The sequence below is a fragment of the Triturus cristatus genome, chromosome 9, assembly GCF_964204655.1.
Source record: "Triturus cristatus chromosome 9, aTriCri1.1, whole genome shotgun sequence".
Classification (NCBI taxonomy): domain Eukaryota; kingdom Metazoa; phylum Chordata; class Amphibia; order Caudata; family Salamandridae; genus Triturus; species Triturus cristatus.
This window is the reverse complement of record NC_140592.1, coordinates 307400788-307423741: the sequence shown is the minus strand read 5'-3', so window position 1 is coordinate 307423741 and position 22954 is coordinate 307400788. Positions and strand designations below refer to the sequence as shown.

The 22954-nt window shown below is 44.2% G+C and overlaps 1 long non-coding RNA gene across 1 annotated transcript; it reads right to left on the bottom strand.

Moving 5' to 3' along the window:
• Positions 1 to 2875: 2875 nt before the first annotated feature.
• On the bottom strand, positions 2876 to 22729 carry LOC146797797 (uncharacterized). Its single transcript, XR_014968536.1, has 2 exons — positions 20355 to 22729; positions 2876 to 4580 (listed from the first exon to the last, which is right to left on the bottom strand). It is a non-coding gene; the product is annotated as an uncharacterized LOC146797797 (long non-coding RNA).
• Between the last annotated feature and the right edge of the window lie 225 nt (positions 22730 to 22954).

The window sequence follows — 22954 nt, the reverse complement described above, 5'->3', positions numbered from 1 at the left end:
TGATCAATTGCATAGAGTGGAGAGGCGCACAGTGGAATAGAGTGAAGTTGCATAGAGTGGAGTGGTGCTGGGAAGAGTGCAGTGCAGTGGCGTAGAGTGCAGTGGTGTAGAGTGGCACAGAGTAAAGTACAGTGGCATAGAGCGCAGTCATGCAGAGTAGAGTGTCAGAGTGCAGGGTCGAAGAATGTTAGTAGAGTGGTGCAGAGCCTAGTAGTGCAGATCAGAGTGGTGCAGACAGCAGTGACTTAGAGTATAGAGATGCAGAGTAGAATAGAGTAGCGAAGAGTGCAGTGGTGTAGAGTGATGTAGCGTGCAGTGTCATAGAGTATAATGTTGTATAGTGTGGAAAGTGCAGTGGTGCAGTGCTCCCTTCCCCGTAGTCATGGCAAAAAATTTGGGGGTTAAGTGGGAGACTGACCTCTCTTTTTCTGCTCAAATCCTGCAAGTGACAGCATCCTGTTTTACAAATTGAGAAGCTTGTGGAAGTTCCTCCATTTGTTGCCAGAGGACTGCCGCCGAGTCATAGTCCATGCCCCTGTGACAGCAAGAATGGACTATGCGAATGGCCTCTACGTGGGTCTGCTGGCTTACTTGATCAGAAGATTACAGATGGTGCAGAATGCGGCTGCGAGACTGATTGGACGTGTACCATTCCATCATCACATCTCTCCGCACATCAAGGAGCTCCACTGGCTGCCAGTGGCTGGAAGAATCGAGTTCAAGGCTTTGACATTTGCATTCCGATCAATCCATGGTAAATGTCCGAGCTACCTGAAACAATGCCTATGTAGTTACAAGCAGAATCGACCGCTGAGATCTAACACACAAAACCTACTGTGCACTCCACAGTTTAGGAAAGCCCGGATGGGTGGCAGTTCTTTCACGGTCAAGGCTTCCAAGCTTTGGAACTCCTTCTTAAATAACATACGACATATTGACTCAGAGCCACTATTTAGGAAAGCGGTAAAAATGTGGCTATTTAGCTTAGGTTAATATGCTCAGGTTTCTCGATGTTCAGACCTCCTTGCCTGCAACTTATTGTTATAGCGCCGGCACACCTCTGCTTGAGGTAGCTGTTCGCGCTCTACAAATGTCGGTATTATTATTATTATTAGTTGGTGTAGGTGAAGTGGCGTCGGATGCATTGGTTAGGGGCAAAGTTGTGTAGAGTGCAGTGATTTAGAATAGAGTGGCATAGCCTAGATTGCAGTGGCGTAGAGTAGATTGTTTCAGAGTAGAATGGAATGGTGCAGGGTAGAGTAGAGTGGTGCACGATAGAGAGCAGTAGCATAGAGTAGAGTGGCGTGAAGTAGAGTGGCGCAGCGTTGACTGCAGTGGCGTAGATTGGAGTGGCACAGAGTGGAATAGAGTGGCGCAGAGTTCAGTGGCATGGAGTAGAAGGTTTCTGAGTAGATGGAAGTGGCATGGAGTGGTGCAGGGTAGAGTGGTATAGAGTGCATTGGCATAGAGTGCAGTATTGCAGATTGGAGTGCTGTAGAGTGGAGTGGCGAAGAGTGCAGTGGTGCATAGTAGAATTTTGTAAGAGTGCCCTGGCACAGAGTGGAGTAGAGTAGAGAGGTGTAGAATGAAGTGGCGTAGAGTGCAGTGTCAAAGTGCAGTGATGCACAGTCGACTAGAGTAGTGTAGAGTGCAGAAGAGTGGCATTGAGTGGTGCAGAGGAGAGTGCAATTGCTTAAAGTAATATAGTGCAGAGGACAGTGGCATAGAGTTCAGTGGCAGAGAGTGCAGTACTGCAGAGTAGAGTGGCATAGAGTGCAGTGGTGTACAGTGGTGTCGAGTGAAGTGACGTAGAGGGCAATGGTGTAGAGTAGTGTAGAGTACAGTAGCATAGACTAGAGTCATTTGTTTCTTTTGTATAGAGTATAGTGACGTACAATGCCGTGGTGCAGAGTAGATTGACATAGAATGCAGTGGTGTAGAGTGTATTGTTTTTGAGTAAAGTGGTGGAGAGTGCATTGGCATAGAGTGCAGTTGCGTGGTGTGAAGTGGTGTAGGGTGCAATAGAGTCGTGTAGACTGCAGTGGCAGAGTAGATTGTTTAAGAGTACAGTGAAGTGGCGTAGAGTGCCATGGCATAGAGCAGAGTGTCATAGCGTGCAGTGGTGCAGAGTAGAGTGGATTGGCTTAGAGTTCCGTGGTGTGGAGTTCAGTGGCATAGGGTGGCATAAAGTAGAGTGGCAGAGAGTGCAGTGTTGTAGAGTATACTGTCGTGGAGAGCATAGTAGAGTGGCGTGGAGTGCATTGGTGTAGAGTGCAGTGCCACAGAGTAGAGTGACAGAGTGCAGCTGTGCAAAGTAGAGTGGAATAGAGGACAGTGGTGCAGAGTAGAATAGAGTGGCATAGAGTGCAGTGATGCAGAGTAGAATAGAGTGGGGTAGAGTGCAGAGGCATGGAGTATAGGGCATAGACTGATTTGGTGCACAGTAGATTGGCACAGAGTGCTTTGGCTTTGATTAGATTGACGTAGAGTGCATTTGCATAGACTGCATTGGCGTAGAGTGCAGTGTTGCACAGTAGGGTGGTATAGAGATGAGGGACGCAGAGTGGTGTAGAGTGCAGTGGCAAAGAGTGCAGTGGTACATAGTAGAGTAGAGTGGGGTAGATTGCATTGGCATAGAGTAGAATGAAGTGGTGCAGAGAAGAGTGCAGTAACCTAGTGTGGAATGTTGTAGTGTGGAGTGGTACAGAGTAGAGTGCAGTGGTGCAGACTAGAGTAGAGTGGAGTTTTGGTAACGTGAAGTCTGCAGGTTATGGTAGCATACTGCCTTCACAGACAGCACATCTTCAATTGAAATTACCATTACATTAGCACTCACATACAGTTTTACTGATAAAAGTATACAGCACACAAGCGATAAAGTGTGGAAATGTCATCATCCAATCAATTTATTGGTTTGATCATCAGTACAGTTAATTCACAGACATTTACATTTTGCTGTGTGCTGGAAAAAAAACAATTTTTCTTAAGCAGATGCCCTCTAGCCAGCTTGATTGTACCATAAATATTCTCACTTTGAAGTCGAAGAATGAAAAAATAAACTCCAACCTCCCTGGAAGATACAGCCTGACATTTGACCTCTGTCTTTACAATGTGACAAGATAACACCAAGATTTAAAGGCCTGTTTACAGAAAGCGAGTTCGTGGAAGAATATAGTAAACAAGGTTTGGGCAACGGAGGGACAAACTCGAGCTGGACATCAAACAGCAAATAAGGCCAGCAAATAGAACGCCAGAAAAGGTGAGTTACAAACCACAAAGCCAATGGTAAGCAAAGGGAAGAATGCATTCCTAGGTAAACTTTCTGAATGTCCCAAAGATACCTTTAGCAAACCAGATGTATGCGCTGTCTGGTAGCTGGAGACCTAAAAAGCATGGATGAAAAGGAATCTACAAGAGTGATATGTAGGGGCAGGGAGAGTGTATTGGTGGATGAAAGAAGCAGTAGGTGAAATAAATATTAGACAAACATAGGATTCGCTAACTTGATACAGCAAGCAACGCTGCCGGCAGGCTTCTTAGAAATGGGCCCCAGCAGAAATTCTTTTACAAGCTAAGCCCTGCCCTGTAATCGAACTGAAAAAGGGGAGTGGCCTTAGTTATGCAAAGCATCAACATGTGAGCTGGAAACCTTTTCTAGGAAAGAGTTTCCAGCTCACCTTATGCTAGAGCCTCTTGATTGGCTCGCAAATGCTACACAGCATCACAGTGTGAGTTGACAAGCCTGAAGTCCCCAGTTTATAAGCTGTCAGAAAAAAATCTGCTTTTATCCCTTCCAGGTTGGTAAATTAAGTACGCCGAGAGAAAAATGTTTACTTCAGAGCCTAGAGACCATTCATTCACTGGTGTGTGCTGTGTTAAACCACCTTACTTTCACTATCGTCGTAATCAAGTAGGATTTATTAAAAAAAAAAAGAATACATCTTTGCTGACTTACTGCAAGCTCAGAAAACAACAAATTACAAGTGCTAGAATTAACAATTTGTCCAGAGTTTTATGCTTCCTGGTGAAAACAGTCTGAAACCATCTATTTACAAAATATTTCCCATGCATGAATGTCTTCCTCCAAACATTTCAACCTGCTTTCAATGTCGTAGTCTAGTTGAACTCACTTCCAATGCAGCTCATCATTGTAATTGGGGATGTTAAATTGGGGCCAAAAACAGCCCAGTGGAATAGCCATACCACAGGATATTGAGCCCTTTTTATGCCTAATTTCAGGTTTTCCAGTGGTAACGGAGAGTAGGGGAAACAAACAGGTAATCCCATTTCCCACCCCTTCTCTGGGTTGCACTTACAGCAGCGAAGGGGTGCCTAGAATCCTACAGAGCTGTCCAAAGATAATTTGCTCTTACAGGGTAAATGTAGCTGAAGCAATACACTCACAAACCTTGGCATTTTGTAATACTTGTATGATTCATCGGCAGCTGCAGACAGAGATGGAGTTCCCAAGAAGTGCTCCTGCTGAGGGCGCTTCCTGAAGCCTCTCTGTTTGTCTTCTGTCCCTGGAGGGGCTTGGCAAGTGGGTGAGCTTTGGTTTCTATAGGTGCGGCTGAGTATTCCTGCAAAGAAGAGATAACAAGTGTGGGACACAGTGAGAAGAGTAAAAGACACGAAGAAGAGAAAGAACAAAGCGATTTCCGTTGAAGACTTGCTAAACAACAGAATTTTTTTGAGTAAAGTGATCCGGGCAGAGACACAAGAGAAAAGGTTTCAGTTGAATACAAGTGAAACTGTAACATTGTTGACACTCCAAGATGGCGCAGCAGTCACAGTAAAGAATAGGGTGCGAATAAATACCTAAGCAAGGCCAAGAGGCCTACTTCCTCTGAAGGAAACAAATTTGCAGAATATCAAATCAACCTAGAGACAACAATGAAAGAAACATTGATCAAGGGCCAATCACTGTTTTTAGGTCATGGGAGACTGCCTGAGCTCTAATGTAAGATCTTCAACACCATCCTCAAGGACTAGTACTGTGCCCTCAGGCACTCGTCTTCTGTCACTGACCATGCACAGGCTCTATAGTGTGTTGGGTTTAGGGAAGCATCATATATTCAGCTGAACTAGGAATGGACCAAAACCCTGCAACACCCAGCAGGGTCCTCCAAGGAAGAAAGGAGAAAGTGGACTTCTGAACCTGAAGACCTCCAGCAATCTTCTTTCTATTCCCATTCCCCTTTCTGTTGGGTTTCTGCAAACATGCCACAAGGCAGTGCTTAATTTGTAAAAGAAACATTTGTGCCAGGGCTCTTGTCAGGAGGCCACTGCAGTTTGCACCACACATTGCCCCAGCCATGCTGCCGATGATGCTACCAACACAACTACTAACCATCACATTCCTACAAGTGAGGCAATTCGTACTATTCAAGGCCCCTGAAGCTATAAGAAGTGCTTGGGCGGCATAATAGTCAATTTTAGTGTATATTGAATTAATAATTCACTGTTGTTGTGGTCATCTCTAAATTAGCCAGACAGCTCCACTTTGTTTACAGACTGTTGACAATTAAGTGCCGGTGCCCAGCACCGGAAACCACCGGCACAAATTACGCACTGCCACAAGGTAACTACTCTTGAGGTAACTGGGAGATTCAGCTGAGTTTGGAGCTTTCTTCACCCTACTTCTACTGAAACACTCAGGTATTAAATAGTTTGAAGCATTTCAGAAGCAACAAAGCAATAGTCTTTGCTACCTTTTAATTCCTGTTAATATGGAAAGCGAAACTGGGTGCAAGGTCATTCTGTAGAGGAAAATAGAACTTGAGGCTACAGCGTAACAAGCAAAAATCGAGTAATTCGAAGACAACCTGCCCAAGGGAATTATGATAGGATACAGCGAGAATCCGCTGCAATCGCTTATCTAGAAAAAAGTATTTTTTTCTAGAGACCCCTCACCCACCAGGGTTTCCCCTAGGTGGCATGCTTCATCTTTGGGGTTCATCTCAATCCTCTACGGATTGAGGCATGCTACGATTTACGAATACGCAGGAGCACTTACTGGTGTAGACTAAGTGAAGTGAAGGGGAGTGGAAGGAGGAAAAATTAAAAATACCTAACTAGGGAGCCAATCTTTTAATCCCGCTCCTAGTTAGTAAGGTTAAAATCAGGGGTTATTACTTAGGGAAAACAGGACCATAATGAGTCTGGTTGTCTCAGTAATGGATAGCCAACATGTTTTGAGCCGTTGCCCTATTGGCTCTTCATCAGGACTGCACAGGGTCCTTCCCCGTGTGTACCACTCCTAAACAATCCTATAATACGGACGCAAATGTGCACACAATGCGCATGCACCATGTATACATACGGTTTGTTAATAAGATAATCTGTATTTCTAAAATGCTATGCTACTGCGTCATGATTGAAAACCAGGGATCGAGGGGCTTGTAGTCAAACCTTCATCAAGGCCGCCTCAGGTCAAATAACCTACTTCTTGCCCTGGGGACCGCATATTTACACCCCGTGGAGTCCTGATGCAGAGCCCATAGGGGAACGGCTCGAAACATGTTGGCTATCCATTACTGAGACAACCAGACTCATTAGGGTCTGAAGCAACCTAGAACAGATTTAGCAATTTTGCCATCACAAAGAGCTCGGTTAAGGGGATGTTGTGGGCTGTTTGGTGCTGCATGTGTCCTGGTCATGCGCAGTGCTATGAAGTGTTGCAAATTGCTAAAGTTTGTGAGCCTTCGGTCACACTCTATGCTGAATTTCACAGTTGGTGGCTGATCTGAATGCTTTTTTGAAAAACTGGAATTCTCCAAAGGTCTTGAGATGTCTGTACTCTGTAGCACTATTTTGGATGCCTGATGTCGCCAGTGTTCTGTGGTCAGGCTGAGATGCCTTCCTATGACACTGGATTTCAGTGTTTAAAGAAGGTGTGCAGTTCCTATGTGATTGGGGGGGGGGTTGGGAGGAAAAGGGGGTGAATGGCGGTAGCGCACGCATCCACTGTTCTTTACCACGGTCCTGAAGAAGCTCCAATTGACCCGTTAGGGGCAAGTATAGGCATGAAACATGTTGACCTTACACACTTAGACTGCCCCTTAGGAACATTATCATCCTCACAGGGGCCCCCTCTTGTTTTTATCTAGGCTAGAGCTACCTTTTCATTAAAACTTGACTGTAGAGGACTGCTCTATACCTATTTTATTTTATCTCACTGTGCACTACCCTGCCCCCACACCCGCACGCACCCAACGGCTTCCTCTTCAAAAGATCCCCGACAAAGAGCCCCGGTTTCGGGAGCCCGTCAGGCATTGCAGCGCCGGCCTGACGAGGGGCACAGCCCTATGATGAAGCATGACACCTCTCGGGGTGTGTGAGGGCATCACGAAGAAAGACCTGTCTTTCCCATTCACCCCCTTTTCCTCCCACTTCCCCCCCCCCCCCAAATCACATAGGAACTGCAAACCTTCTTTAAACACTAGTCTCTATTTGGAGCTTGTGTGCAGGACCTCATAACCCAGCTCTCAGTCCCTCCTTTTGGATAAAACTGGATTTCAAAGGCCTCAGGATACATCCTGAATTTTGTGGCGGTTAGATGGGAGGACAGCAGCAAGCATGATGCCCTCGCTGCTCATGCTGCTTTGGCAAGTGTGGGCGAATGGTTGGGCAGGTCTTAGATGCAACTTCCTGTCCAAGAAATCAGTCTGGGAGTTCCCTGAAGGTTCTCGCTTTACCCTGTTGTCCGACTCCGGAGCGGCTTGCAAAGCTGAACTAAATGCCCTGTCACAGTCATGGTGCAAATCTTGTTGTTGTGCTATGATGATGGACTGAAAAAAATCGGAGCCAGGGCCTGCCTTGCATCCACCTTCTGTGTATGAGCCTGAAAAGGTTTTTGACTTCTTGTGATATGTTGTTTCCATTTATCTCTGTTTGTTCCTAGGGTTTAATCTGTACTGAGACAACCTAGGTTCCTTTGCCTACTATGTAACCGAAATGAAACTGTGATCATGACAGCTGTAGACATCACTGGAATGTTTAAAATGGAAGAAGGGAAGTAGGCATGGCAGTACATGATGTCAGACATGGTGGACTTTGAATGGAGGAGGAACGGGGGGTTCATAGTCTGTAGGAGTAAACACAAATGGCAGCGGGATGGTGCAAGGCTGAAGGAGGGCATGAGGCAAATAGGGATGAGGCAGAGAGAGGGCAGTGCATTAACTGTGGGGACTGCAGAAGGGATACCTTCCTGCACAAAAACAATCACGAAAGGTGTTTTCTTTTTTCTATGTGTGCTGCAGAGTTGGGGATGTATCAGGGCGCTGGACAAAGAAAAGGAATGCTCCAGGGCAGCCTACCCATGTGCAGCATAAAAGAGGAGAAGCATGACGCCTTTCTTTAATGGCAAGGTACATACATGTCATTATTTTCAAGTAATCGAACATAAATAAAATTACTTACTCCAGTGATTGCAGTCTGTGACATTAGTTGGGCAGGAAGACGAGTTAGTCTGGGAAGATACAATGGAGAAGGCTTTTAGGGAAGAGGGGAGTGAGGAGTGTAGGGAGAGTGATCCTGCAAAGAATGGCATGGGAGAACATTTGGATGTGGTGTGTTGAAAGTACTGGCTGGTGGTGTTGCCAGGAGCACAAAAGGAAAAGAGAGATATTGATTTTTAAGAGTATGGAAATATTTTTGAGCCCGCAGGAGCTGAAAGAGGTGAGAACTGAAGGAAGTCAGTGTGCCAGTGTGGTATTTCTCGACAAAGAATGTGGATCTGAAAACCTAATCGAGGACTCAAAAAGAAAGGCTTGTTCCTGTTTTTTCTGGAATATTCCTGGCCTGAAAACCGTCCACTGTGGTTACAGTCCTATAGGTACCACCGGAGGGTTTTACTTCCTTCCCTTTCGAGATTTCTGTTTTTGGGGTGGCATGTCTTTTCAGGTAGGGAGTTGAGTCCCCCCTTACATAAGGAAGCCCCACCCACTGATTCTGTGGGTACCAGGAAAAATATGAAGTAGAGCATAGTCGCCAGTTGGGCGTCTTTGAGGAATCACCAACCACCTTGATGTCTCCAAGAATGAGCTATTGCTCTAAAGACCTTAGGTAAGGGCAGTGTGCTGGGGAGTACTACCTGACCCTACTCTCCACACCACTGCTCCTGCTGTGGTAGTCAGTAGTGCTGGAAACACTGGTGCAGCAGTTGCCAGTGCATCCCTGAGCTGCAGCAGTGTGAAAAGCAGTTGCTGTTGACAAAACTTTCTCACCCATTCACAAAGGGGAAGGGGTCCCCTGGGAACCCCTTCCCGTTTGCAAATGGTTTACTACCTACTTGAAGTTGGTGGTAAACTGCGAGTGTTTTGCGACCACAAATGAGGTCGCAAAACAATAATACTTTGGTGTCAGAGTCGCTGTTAGGAAGGGACGCCCTTGGCACGCACCTTCCTAATAGCAGGTTGCAAATGCTATTTTGCCAGTCAGTGACTCACAAAATGGCATTTGTAAATACCACCACAGTTTTTTGCAGTCGCAAACGGGTTGATTTCCCTTTTGTGACCGCAGAAAATGGTCATACATGTGGGCCCTTGTCTATTAAGCTTACACTTGCAGGTTCTTTTTCATCCCTGTTTTCTCCCTTTGTTACTATTTTTCCATCTTTCTTTTCCTCCTTTTCCCGTTTTGTCTTTTTCTCTCTCTTGTTGTCGGTGGAAGTCTGAAGAGGAAAAACGAGCGCTGGTCGCTAAAAATAAGAGCGGGTGAGCCCCGCTTGCAAACACCGGCTCAAATTAAACACTGGAAGTGAAAGAGAAACCCATGAAGGGGAACAAGTGAGATAAGGCTTGCAAGAGAATGGTATTTAACCAGAGAAGAAGGAAGTGGCTGAGGAGAGCTTGCAAGAGACAGGGTAAAAGGTCTGTGAAAAGAAATTTCTATAAATGTGGATTACAAAACTGTCAGGGTCGCCTTTGATTGCAGTCATAACACAGATGTCGAAATAGTGATTGTTCGTTGTTTTTAAATTGCTTCATAAAGGAAGTTTGGGTGAAAGAGGTTAAGTAAAGGCGAAGGCCCTGCGTCACAGAAACAATTGAAAACGAATCACTGGCGTTCTACATTTATGCAGGCGTCTAATGTGAACAGTATCTGGAATGGTACCTCACACTTCTTAAGTACAAGGACTTTATTAAGAAACTGCTGATAAGTAGATGCTGTAGAACTAAGTGGAAGGCATCAGAGATACTGGCCCATTTAGAACGAACAGTCTGTTTGAAGGCCTTACGGTATCACCTTTGGGCATGGTCTCCATCAAGACAGAGGATAACTTTGGAAACGCACATCACTTGTCATTGACAGATAGGCATTTGATGAAAGGGTTTTATTGCGGAATACAGGTTGGTGCAGTGTAAAAGCATCAATGAGGCAGTGTGTGTTTTGCAGGTGTTAATGGTGGATCTGCAGTTCTAGGATGGAATCTATACAACCAAGATATTGCCAATAGGTGTTTTGATGATTTTTTGCAGGATAATGGATTTAGTCATGTTGCAAATGTTGTAGCTGAATTTACAGGATTTGACTTAACACAGTAGTGAAGGCAGATTTGAGTTCTTGGTGGTGCTTTTGAGCCAGTTCATTGGGGGGACAATGTGAGTTTTGATGGAAGAGCCAGAATAAAAGGTCCAGATATTCAGTTGTGAGCGGTTTTGGATTGTATTAATAGGACAGGTGGTGCGCGGAGAGGGGACAGGAGGCTGGGTTGAAGCAAACACGTAGCACACACTTTTTACAATTCTTTCCATTGGTACTTAGTGATCATAACGGTCAATTTTAATGTGTGCCTTTCGCAATTGGTTGTGTTAGTGAACAGACCATGAGAAGGTTATCATTGGTTTTGTGTTGCAATGCACAATAAATAACATCTTTCCACAATCCCGGTGTAGAGAATGATATTGCAGATGTTTACTCAAAGTTGCAGAGGTTCTGTGGCTGATGTTGGAGGGGCAGGTGTCCAGAACTGGAATGTTGCAGAGTTTTGGGAATCAGTATGTTGAGGGTGTTGCAGTTATTTGGGTGTTGCTGGCAGAACCTACCGGGATAGTGGGAGTTCTTCGAGAGTGAGCTGTTAAGTCTGGGGATTAGGGAACACTTATGGTACAGAGGAGGAAGATGCACTGTCCTTCATAATGAACTTGAATGGAACTGATTTGTCCCCAGGGACAATCGCAGAGAAATTGGCTTATGTGATAGTCTATGATAATTGGCAAAGGCATTCCAAGCATGTGGTTAATCAAATGGAGAGCAGGGTTCCAGAAGGCTGGGCAATTGAGATGTTGGAGAGGCAGGTTGAGGAGGCTGGGGACTGCTGATGTTTTGAAGGGTTTAGTAGCAGCGCTGGGGGTGGTTTGTATTTCTGATTGGGAAAATGTTCTGTTTATGGCATGCTGTAGGTGTTTTCATTTTGAATGTTGGGCTGCCAAGTAAAAGGGATTTGGAGGTGGTGACTAGTGGGGGTGGAATGGTTGGAAGATTTGGTATTAATTTGAAGTGGTCTAAGAAAGATAAAAAATGGGCGGATAACTGTCGCTGTGTTAAGGGAGTTCAAGATGGGATTTGCCTTTTCAGATCAAAACAAGAGTAAGGGTCAGTTATTTTGGGGTTTTGTTCTGACATGAAACAGATCGTCCATTGATACATTTTCAGTTGTTACACAGGCTGATGTTAGGTCTGCCAAGGTTGGGTTTGTTAGGGACAGAATAGGAATAACGACAGATAAGAGGAGTCTGGGGTCTTTGTAAAGGTAGTAGAGGAGTCTTGGGAGGTAGGGCTAGTTTTGTATGAGGAAGCATGTGCATAAGGTTGCCTACTGTTTTTATTTTTTTTTATATCTGAAGCCCCTTACATTTCTATACAGATTCACTCAGGCGCTTATAGATGGAAAGATGTTTGTGTGGATATGTGGCAAATTGTGAAATAGGTGTCAAAGAAACTGGGGAACTGACCCTCCGGAAGACGGTTAGATTTAAGCATGAAGAGGGGTAGTGTGATTGGTGCAGAAAAGTAGGAATGGGGTTGAGACAGTTGTTGACACTTGCAAAAAAGGGGTTGCCTTCACTTGCTCATGGTACAACTGGGTGAAACCATTAAAGAAGTGGCAGTAAGAACAGTTAAAGCACAGATAGATGGTTTCTTTGAGCTTGTTAAGGCCTAGGAGATGAAGTGACTGGATTAAATACCTCTTGCGCTCATTGGCAAATGATGGACAGCAGATTATTGCATTAGCCAAGCTTTTGCTGTTAACTTCAAAAGTGGCAGTCGGAAGTTTGTTTCTTATTTTCCCACGGCCACAACACTTCTGCTAGGTCAAACAGACCAAACAGAAAACTGAAAAAGCGAGTTATTGGTGTGGGGCTTAGTACACAGTTGTTGGAATGTCTGCCACTTGTTGTAGGCAGGTCTATTATTCTCCTTGACCTCAGAGCACCGTGTGAGGCAATAAGTCTCTCAGTCTTCCAGAACCGCCTCCAAGATCACTCAGACACACATTCCATTTGTTAATTAGTACCTGGTTTTAATGAGTCAGTAGTCAACGCAAGGCAGGCTGATCCCGACAAGTCGCGTCTGACCTTGTTTGCTTTAAAGTGCTCCAGGAACTTACAGCAGATAATGTCAGTGTAACAATGCAGGCCATAAAAGCATAAAAACGTATGGCGTAACATGTTTGCAGATTGCCCTCAAGCCTTACCATTCTGAGTGAGGAGGCGGGATGGAACTCGCCTTTGCTCTGGTGATAAATGCTTCTCCTGAACCAGTTGTTAGAAAAAGGGGCAGGGATTCGCATCTTTTTTTTAAAAAACATGTCTTTATTGAAAGTGTTACAACACATAGTATGGCAGTGTAGCATAGTTTTCGGCGATACGAACAGCTTTACTTTACAATTTAACAGCCTTTCGGTGTAAGATGGAAATTGTCGATTCCACCACTGTCGGGGTGGAGTCACTGGGCTTTGAATTTTACGATTTCCAGCTGCTTTCTTCAGCAGGTGCATTAACCAGCTGAGTTGTCTGATTAGTAACATGACCCCCAACTACTGGCTGACTCAGCAGACCCCAAACCTGGAAGATTAAGGCAGCGGAGTGCATTAGCATTGCTGTCTGTAAAATAGGGCCACTTCAACCATTGAAAGTTACCAAAAGGGTAACAAAAGTCGAAAGCTTCAAGCAGCAGTTTGGCCACGTGCATTTAGTAATCAATACCTGTTACTGGTATTCATCTATTAGGAAAGAAACCTTTAGCAAAAAAGGGACCTGGTTTAATGATTGATACATATATTACTTCTTTAACATGCGTTCTTCATTTGCCTTGGTTTTCTAGCATGATTATTTTGTTATTAGAATTTTTAAAAGGTGTAGTTTACAAACTATATTGTGTCACAGCAGTATTTAAGTGTTTCCGCCTTTGACAGGCGCAATCACTGTTATTAGGCCCCGAGTAATAGCCCTCGCCTCAGAAACAGAAAAGCAAATATTCCAATGCTGGAACAGAAAGTCTGTAAACGTCATTACCAGCCCTGAGATACTCCCTTGTCTTCAGTGGCGCTCCAAACACTCCAATGTTCTTACAGTAGTTATCACCCAGGGTTAGTAATTTTATTGATCTGAGGAAGTTGACAGACTGAGTGGATTTGCTGGCGTTCGAACTTATGACCTGATATAATGAAGCCATTGTTGTGATTTGTAGAGGAGCAAAAAGTCACAGGTTCGTCTCTCAGCCACTTCACTCAGCCTAGTACCAGGATCCGACTGGGACAGAACATTCGCGGGCAATCGAGTGACAAGATTTTCAGAAACAAAACTGGGACGGTACTAGATATAGAACTAGGACTAAACGCTGGCACCTACTGTTGTAGTATGTTGAGGCATTACGTGACAACAACTGAGATATTGGACTACACGGGGTGATTAACAAATCTAATGAAAAGGCTATATATAATTAAACAAACAAGAGGTTGTGCGCCTCGTTCCGTTTCCAAAATTTAAGACTAGCTCACATTGTCTGATATTCTTCAGGAGCAGCTCCCAGGCCCCACCCAGTGCTTAAGGTCACATGCCCCTTGTATAAGTTCTCTATTGGTTGTTACATCTGTGCTCTGATTTGTTCCTATGCCTAGGGTTTCTATTCAACTTAGGGTTAGGGTTCTGACTGGCTGATAGGTCTGGGGTTCTGATTAGATCCTAAGCCGAGGGTTTCTATTGGACTAAGGGCTTAGGGTCAGGGTTCTGATTGGCTGATAGGGCTGGGGTTCTGATTGGCTGATAGGGCTATGTTTTCTTTGGACTTAGGGTTTGGTTTCTGGTTGGCTGCTAGGGCTGGGCTATGATTGGTTTTCAGGGCTTGGCCTCCTCTTGGTCCCAGGGCTAGTTTTCTGACTGGTTAGGTCTAGGGTTCCCATTGGCCAAAAGTCACCTGACCTAGAGCTATTTAACCTTAGGGATCATGGCGTTTCAGCCCGGGCGTCTCAGCTAAGTGCAGAGAGGACAAGGGCAGTTGCCTGTTTGGGGCTGGTCGGGACTGGTCGGTCCTAGGGCCAGAAATGCTGCCAGTTTTTGTATTCACCAGCACCCACCTTAACTCATCCTCATCCACAAACATATTAACACACTCACAGCAAATACACTCTACTCTTCTACTACAAAAAAACCCTAACCACATTTCAGTGTCTCAAAAACCACTGCAAAACCCTACAAACCACACCTATACACCCTTCTACCCCACCAACCACACATGGTACCTTCACTCTCACATAAAACACCACTCTGTCGCATACCACTAAGAAATCTACACACCACCAACACAACAAAAAGCCACATTATACATATATTTCCTCCATCCGGACACACACTCCCTGTTCATGCAAAACACCAGCTCTACCCTCTACTTACTTCTAACAGACCCCTTTCTGTCGCTACCAACCCTATACTCAGCCCTCCGCCATTTCATCCACCAACACCTTCCTCCTCTTTTGACCAGAAACACACAACCAAGCAATACTTACACTCTCCTCCACTACACATATTACCTCCTCCAACTTTCAAATATGACACAAACACTGATAACTATTGTCCATCTCCTCTCACAACCCACATACACTCTTTTCCAAAACACATCACCACCCCTTTACCATTTAACTTCCACTCACCAACAATACTTTACATACAAATCCTTCTCAGAAAACCAATACATCATCATCTCCTCTCACTACTCCACAAAACAAAACATAACACACACACCAGAACAACAAAATCGCTCCCACACACAATTTCATAATTCATTCCGTAACTAACTAGAAACATACACCTACCCACACCCTCATGACCACACAAATAATACACATCCTAAAGCATCTTTAATCCCAATTTCCCCATCGTCACCAACACCAACACCTACTACTAATACTCCAACACAGCAACTCTCAGTTACCCACCTTCCATCTATTGCACAATTTAGAGCCTTAGAAAATGTCCCACATGCTCCACCACCCCCCCTAACCCATACACCCTCCACCCTAAACAGATGCAAACAAAACAAACAAAATGCCACTCTTCACAACTTCGCATCTCCATCTCTATCACATAACAAACTCTATGAAAACAACACAGATCACCAAATAACTCTCAACCTCCATCTCCACCACCTACTCACACAGACCCAGCAAAGTGCCTTCTAAGCCTGCCGGATGAGGAATACGATATGCAAAAATAACACTATTGCGACCCTCATACAGTTAATACCAGCACTAATGACACACGTGCTACAAGTTCACAAAATACTCACTCTTCCAGACAAGAAAGTCACACTGTTACCAAAACAAAATCTCTAAACTGCTTACTAATAAATGCTCAATCACTCTCTAAAAACAAGCACATCTACAACCTACTCACTGACACACAACCCGACTTACACTTCATAACTGAATCATGGTTGGGAGATGATATGGCTCCAGTGCTGCATGAAGCTGTTTCTTCAGACTGTCAAACTATCACACAAAATAGTATAGGCCAAAGAGGAGGTGGACTAGTTGTTATATTCAAGCAAACAGTAAATGTCACCAAAGCAGACAACGTTCCCATACCAGGTTGTGAGGCCCTCATCCCCAGAAGCAACCCTACACCAACTTCCTCCTAAAACTTCCTCCACCTCTGCAGACAACCACCTGGCAATGCAACATTCCCAGTCATGTTTCTAGCCTCGGTTTCAAACCTTATAACCCTATACTCCAACCAACGCATTCTTGGTGACCTAAAAATTGGTTTGACAAAGCCAATTTGCCCCATCCAAAAACTATAATCACTGGCCTACTCACACTGAATCTACATCAGATTGTACACAAAGCCACACACATAACTGGACATGTCCTTGATGTCATTTTTGCAAATCCAGAAGTAGTTACCTTTCAATTGATTACTCAGTCACATGGTCAGACCACCATTTGGTAGCTTTCCAACATAAAACACTGTAAATCAAGACACCTTAGGCCACCTTACATGCATCGACCCTTCAACCGTAGAACAAACTCAATTTTGAATACTTAGAAACACAACTAACATCCAACACAGATCCAGACACAATAAATTCAGTTCAAAATCATTATGAATGGCTACACGAAGCTTTTGATATCTCAATGCCATTAGGAACAACAAAACAGGACAAAAGAAAACAAGCACCTTGGAGAAATGCAGAACTAACAACGCTAAAACAACAAATTAGAAAACTGCAATGCACGTGGCTCAAACAAACAGCAATCAAGACAAAGTTTATCTATGCAAACTTAACAGAATATACAAGTCAACGATCAAAAAAGCCTAAAAAACAGTAATTTCCAGACAGAATTCAAAATGCTAAATGTGCAAATATAGAATTTTATAAAATTCTCACTGAATTTTGTAAACCGAAATGCACAGAAGGAACTCCTCCTATTACACAAGAATTCACAGACAAACTGGCAAATCATTAGACTATCAAAGCAGACACCTTGGACTCCTCTTTAAAAGAAAGGAAAACCACCAGCGCCAATCCCTTTCAAAACTCCCCTCCAACAGCAGGCTAACCCAGCCTCTGCATTCCTTCAAATAAATATCACAAAGGAAATGTATGGATCTAATTATTGTCAAGCAGGCCAGCCGGCTGCACTTCTGACCCTTGCCCACCACAAATCTTCAAGAACATTCTTTTATCTACCTCTGCTGCATTTTTTTACATTTTACACCAGTATGAAGAATCATCAATAATTCTTTAACTACAGGAATCTTTCCAGAAGACTTAAAAAAGGCATACATTCGGCCATTAGTAAAGAAAATGAACCTGGACCTGCATGACCCAGACAACTACAGGACAACTACTAATGGACATTTCCTGGGCAAACTGATAGAAAGAGCAGCATTTGCCCAGATGTCTTTATTGAAGGTAACTCCATACTTTCAGACTACCAAACATTTCCACCTAGGAAGAGGCACATAATATGCCCTTATTGCCATCTGGGATGACCTTAAAAGCACAGTAGACTGGACCAGTGTTGCTGCACTACTTCTCTTGAACCTCTCAGCTGCCTTCGACACAGTTGACCAATGCATTCTAATACAAAGAATCTACGAAGCCGGCTTAAAGGGGACTGCTCTTGACTGAATCACGTCCTACCTTCAAAACAGAACAAATGTCATCCATTCTCCCCCTTTCTCATCCAAATTGTACTTCACAAAAGCAGTGGTCCCTCAAGGCTCTATCATCTCACCCATGCTTTTCAACATCTACATAAAGTCATTACCAGCACTGATCAATGAACTTCTGCTAAAATGCTATAACTATGCAGATGACGCACAAATACACCTTAAACTGGAAAACTCAAAAGACATTGGAAACTCAAAAATCTTCTGTTGCCTCAAAGCCATTGATCAATGGATGACATTGAGCCATCTCAAATTGAATGCTTCCAAATGGAAATACTCATGTGTGGCAATTGGAAAAACCACCATTCGCCTTGCCATGCGATCTGAGAACACCTCCTAAAGGATCTATGGGAGAGAATGTGGCCTTAGGGCTAGGGCGGTCGACCTCGGAGCTGGGGAACTGGGTTCAAGTCTCGGCAAGGATACTCATCATTCTGTGATTCTGGGCAAATCACTAAATCTCCCCGTGCCTAACAGAAATAAATGTGTCCGTCTGTAATGTAACTGGTGCTCATGTAAAACACTCTGATAGCTTCTGGTCTAGTTTGCGTTATATAAAACTCCACAAAAAAAAGAGAAAAGTAAAAAGTAGGAAACCTCGGATTTACCATGCACTCCAAGTTATCAATGAATGCCCAAGTGGACATTTTACGACAAGTCTGCTGTGAGGGAGGATCCCTCCAAGCTTGCGGGAGCACTTATCTGGAAATTAAAGTGTTCTTATGGCAGTTGAGAAAATTCATACAATTAATACACTCAATGCGTTTCTGAAGCTTCTGTTTTTGGATTTATTCAATCAATTGAAGTAATTCTACCAATGATTTCTTGGTATCCCAATAATGTTGTAATGCAATCAAAGATTATTATACATCCCAATGCATTTCGGGTCAAGCATGGCCCTTCATCAGGGGTCAGTCACATCAACATATTCGGGTTAGTCTCTGTGATCATCCTGGCTCCCACACCGAGAACAGACAGGGTCAAGACTGATTTGCATATAGCTGGGTCTGAACTGAGGTGGCGAAGTGAGCTAAAAATGATGATGGATTCAACCCAGATCTGTGACTGGGAGTGAGTGTCTGAAAAGCTTCAGCGCTCCATCCATCATCTCCTTGTGTTTGCTTTGTTTGCCCTAAGTTGGCAGGGTATGCCTGGACATGGGTCTCTTGCTCACTTTGTCACTGGATTCAAGCTAGCCTGGCCGATGAAGGGTGTTACCCAGAAACCGGTCCCAGGATGCTTGTTTCCGGTTCAGGGAAGACCTGGCTTGGCAGTTCGAGCTGGACTGCTCTCATGAGGCACAGGGTCAAGAATGATTTGCATATAGCTGGGTCTGAACTGAGGTGGCGAAGTGAGCTAAAGAATGATGATGGATTCAACTCAGATCTGTGACTGGGGGTGAGTGTCTGAAAAGTTTCAGCACTCCGTCCATCATCTCCTTGTGTTTGCAAGAATACAACAGATTCAGAACTCTGCTGCCAGACAACTCCTACATGTAAAGCCACAAGTCCACATCTCCCCTGCCTTGAGGGCCCTACATTGGTTACCAGTTGCCAGAAGATCCACATTCAAGCTGCTTTTTATCACCCACAAAGCAATACAGGGAACAGGACTGCTTTTCATCAGGAATAAATTCACCAAATATATAATCAACAAAGGAAACTCTACTCAATATTAGCACCGTGCCTCAACCACATAGGTGGTACATCTTTCTCAGTTCAAGCAGCCAAACTATGGAATTCATTACCCCAAATATAAAATCCCTAGACATCTATCCTACCTTTAGAAGACTACTCAAGATTTAGCTCTTTCCTACATAACCACCATACTCAAATTTGAGGCACAGCATATCCTTGTGTTTATATGTATATGTATGTACCTAGGTATGTGTATTTCTTTGTACAAATATGTATAATAACTATAGTTTTAAAATATATAGATATAGATATTCTTTAGGTCTGCTAAGAAATGTATTTATTACTTACAGTTGAATATATATATATATATATTCTTGTCCGTCAAAATTACGATAAAACACACTCTCAGGCTCCAGAGTAAATGATAAGTGGGATGTTTAAACATCCCACTTATCATTTACTCTGGAGCCTGAGAGTGTGTTTTATCGTAATTTTGACGGACAAGAATTTTGAATACCGGGTGCTCTTCCGGGGCACAAACCACCCTCCACGGGTCCGTGGTCTTGCAAGGAGCGATTCTGGTTGGATATATATATATATATATATATATATATATATATATATATTCAGGCTCCAAGTCCCACCCTTGCTGCTGCACTCAGGGCGGGTGCTTTTCGTCCGCTTTCGTGAGGGTGAGATCACGTTTAAAAATTCAGGCTACAGATGCGGAGCACTCTCGGGACATTTCAAAGTTGATTTAATGGTGCAAATGCATTTCGGCGTCTCAGCCTTCCTCAGTGCATATCAACCAACACTTAAACATGATGTGCGTTTAAATACATTAGAGATTGATCTCATTGGAGGGATGCAAGTTCACAACAAGTGACGAAGGACTGGGGCAGTTCAAGGTCCAAATGCCTATTTCCCTGGCTGCCATGTCTGTGTGTACTGGATTAGATGAAAACAGATCGTTTTTACTCTAAAAGAGTCTCAGTCTTTCATAGACGATTTTTTAAAGGCAGGATGCAGTTACACTCACATGGTATGTGGCTCAGCCAGTCCTTCGAGATTAGTCCGGTTGTGATGCCTCCAAAAGTACGTGCCGTGATGTTATTCAGGTCCCTCGCCCTGCCAGAAAGAAGAAAGATTTGGCATCCTGCAGGTTTCTGTATATATTACTTCAGTCCTCCAATTATATAAATGTCAGCAGCGCTGGTAGGATGCTGCGTCATTCTTTCTTTCGGCGGTGCTGGCAGAATTAATGTTCAGGCTCCAAGTCCCACCCTTGCTGCTGCACTCGGGGCGGGTGCTTTTCGTCCGCTTTCGTGAGGGTGAGATCACGTTTAAAAATTCAGGCTACAGATGCGGAGCACTCTCGGGACATTTCAAAGTTGATTTAATGGTGCAAATGCATTTCGGCGTCTCAGCCTTCCTCAGTGCATATCAACCAACACTTAAACATGATGTGCGTTTAAATACATTAGAGATTGATCTCATTGGAGGGATGCAAGTTCACAACAAGTGACGAAGGACTGGGGCAGTTCAAGGTCCAAATGCCTATTTCCCTGGCTGCCATGTCTGTGTGTACTGGATTAGATGAAAACAGATCGTTTTTACTCTAAAAGAGTCTCAGTCTTTCATAGACGATTTTTTAAAGGCAGGATGCAGTTACACTCACATGGTATGTGGCTCAGCCAGTCCTTCGAGATTAGTCCGGTTGTGATGCCTCCAAAAGTACGTGCCGTGATGTTATTCAGGTCCCTCGCCCTGCCAGAAAGAAGAAAGATTTGGCATCCTGCAGGTTTCTGTATATATTACTTCAGTCCTCCAATTATATAATTGTCAGCAGCGCTGGTAGGATGCTGCGTCATTCTTTCTTTCGGCGGTGCTGGCAGAATTAATGTTCAGGCTCCAAGTCCCACCCTTGCTGCTGCACTCGGGGCGGGTGCTTTTCGTCCGCTTTCGTGAGGGTGAGATCACGTTTAAAAATTCAGGCTACAGATGCGGAGCACTCTCGGGACATTTCAAAGTTGATTTAATGGTGCAAATGCATTTCGGCGTCTCAGCCTTCCTCAGTGCATATCAACCAACACTTAAACATGATGTGCGTTTAAATACATTAGAGATTGATCTCATTGGAGGGATGCAAGTTCACAACAAGTGACGAAGGACTGGGGCAGTTCAAGGTCCAAATGCCTATTTCCCTGGCTGCCATGTCTGTGTGTACTGGATTAGATGAAAACAGATCGTTTTTACTCTAAAAGAGTCTCAGTCTTTCATAGACGATTTTTTAAAGGCAGGATGCAGTTACACTCACATGGTATGTGGCTCAGCCAGTCCTTCGAGATTAGTCCGGTTGTGATGCCTCCAAAAGTACGTGCCGTGATGTTATTCAGGTCCCTCGCCCTGCCAGAAAGAAGAAAGATTTGGCATCCTGCAGGTTTCTGTATATATTACTTCAGTCCTCCAATTATATAATTGTCAGCAGCGCTGGTAGGATGCTGCGTCATTCTTTCTTTCGGCGGTGCTGGCAGAATTAATGTTCAGGCTCCAAGTCCCACCCTTGCTGCTGCACTCGGGGCGGGTGCTTTTCGTCCGCTTTCGTGAGGGTGAGATCACGTTTAAAAATTCAGGCTACAGATGCGGAGCACTCTCGGGACATTTCAAAGTTGATTTAATGGTGCAAATGCATTTCGGCGTCTCAGCCTTCCTCAGTGCATATCAACCAACACTTAAACATGATGTGCGTTTAAATACATTAGAGATTGATCTCATTGGAGGGATGCAAGTTCACAACAAGTGACGAAGGACTGGGGCAGTTCAAGGTCCAAATGCCTATTTCCCTGGCTGCCATGTCTGTGTGTACTGGATTAGATGAAAACAGATCGTTTTTACTCTAAAAGAATCTCAGTCTTTCATAGACGATTTTTTAAAGGCAGGATGCAGTTACACTCACATGGTATGTGGCTCAGCCAGTCCTTCGAGATTAGTCCGGTTGTGATGCCTCCAAAAGTACGTGCCGTGATGTTATTCAGGTCCCTCGCCCTGCCAGAAAGAAGAAAGATTTGGCATCCTGCAGGTTTCTGTATATATTACTTCAGTCCTCCAATTATATAATTGTCAGCAGCGCTGGTAGGATGCTGCGTCATTCTTTCTTTCGGCGGTGCTGGCAGAATTAATGTTCAGGCTCCAAGTCCCACCCTTGCTGCTGCACTCGGGGCGGGTGCTTTTCGTCCGCTTTCGTGAGGGTGAGATCACGTTTAAAAATTCAGGCTACAGATGCGGAGCACTCTCGGGACATTTCAAAGTTGATTTAATGGTGCAAATGCATTTCGGCGTCTCAGCCTTCCTCAGTGCATATCAACCAACACTTAAACATGATGTGCGTTTAAATACATTAGAGATTGATCTCATTGGAGGGACGCACATCATGTTTAAGTGTTGGTTGATATGCACTGCCCAACGGGGGATTGCCTGGTGCCTGCTAGGGCCAGTCCGGCCCTGCGTTGGGTCACACTAGCTGGGCACCAAAATAAAAGTGGCCCATTTTAGTGATTTAGATTGCTAAAAAAGTGGCCCATGTTTTTCCACTTGGGGCAGTTTTCAACTAGTAAAGTGTTTTGCAAGGTATGGAAGTTG